Below are 1,515 nucleotides of genomic sequence, written 5' to 3'. Positions count from 1 at the left end.
AAATGGCGCCAAATCTTCCTCACAAGAAAAAAGAGAAAAAAGGCGCGTATGACGCTTATCTGGCAAGAAACCCATTTTCCCGCCATCTGAAAATAATAATAAGGCGTAGGGCAAGGGCCCAGGCCTTATTTCCTTGGCCCAGGTTCCCAGCCCAAGGTTTTGCGTTTTAGCGAGACCGAATCTGCTCGTCACACTGGGCGCCTCACATGCACATCCTACCGTGCATTGGGAATATCTCCCATATTAATTAATGCATGTGAGGCGCTCATTTGTGAGGAGCAGATCTCATCTCCGGCATGTTGGATTGTGTTTGGTTGTAATGCAAATAAATTTGTACTAAGTGCAAAATTATGACAATGCAAATGATTTGAGTGTAAATTCTAACCTTTTTTGTTTCAAATGTTAGTTTATTTTGTTTGATTGCAATACAAATGCAATGAATTAAAACATGAAGCAAAATAAAGTAAAATCTATGACAAAATTAAACAAAATTTTGTTTTTTTTTTTTAATTTGCACTCATGCATTTATACTGATGCAACTAAAATTACATTGCAACCAAACACGTTTGAAATGAGTATAAATATATACAGTACAAATATATATATATATAATAATATAAAATGCAAAGTTTTGCACTCTACATATTTATACTTGTACTATTTCAAACTGAGCCTTAGGAATATCTAAGTTGTCATTCGTGGGGCTACCACATTGTTTTAACCCAACTGTGAATGATGACATTGTTGTGGCGCTACCTTGATGCTGCTTCATCTAATTCAATATGGCACCATGGTTGATACACTAATGGCCATGATTTTGCGGTTTTATCTCAATTTGTAGCATAAGTGGATTATATATTAACAACGGCTCCTATATGGTTCAACCTGAGAATTTTCCTCCGCAACCCACCCTATTTATGTCAAATAGATAGATGACACAATACAACCATCCACCAACTACGAGAATCTTTGGATTTGCAAAGCATATGGTCCAGCTAATATTAGCATTATTAGGGTATTAGTTATTTTATCCATGCATTATTCATTCATAACATTTCAATGGTTTAAGAGTATCGATGGGATATTTTTTCCCACTACCATTGTTATTAGGTATGACGTTTTCTGGGAGCAAAAGCAATACCTCTGTTTGGTACCGGTATTTCATATTTGTTTTTGGTATTAGTACTCATTATAGGAAGTTCACATTATTATTGCATTATGTCCTCGTTGGCGGTAACGAGTTCTAATTTGATAAAACGTTAAATTTGGCATTTTCTCCAAAACATGCATTATCAATTTTCAATGCGTGGCTTGGAACACCATTTTTTTAATGAAAAAACGGTTCCAAGTACATTGGTGTTTTCTGAAGCACCGTTTTTTTCAACGTGGCACTGATGTATCACCATTTTCGGGAGCAACGACATTGATGCCAAACAGACACTATAACAATAATCATCATATCCCAATCACTTCCCTTCACATATTGTTATTTTTCCCATCATAGTTGGGTTAGAA

The sequence above is a fragment of the Nelumbo nucifera genome, chromosome 6 (genome assembly GCF_055504915.1).
Source record: "Nelumbo nucifera cultivar China Antique chromosome 6, China Antique-T2T, whole genome shotgun sequence".
Taxonomy (NCBI): domain Eukaryota; kingdom Viridiplantae; phylum Streptophyta; class Magnoliopsida; order Proteales; family Nelumbonaceae; genus Nelumbo; species Nelumbo nucifera.
The sequence above is the reverse complement of the archived record's forward strand: the minus strand, read 5'-3'. Positions refer to the sequence as shown.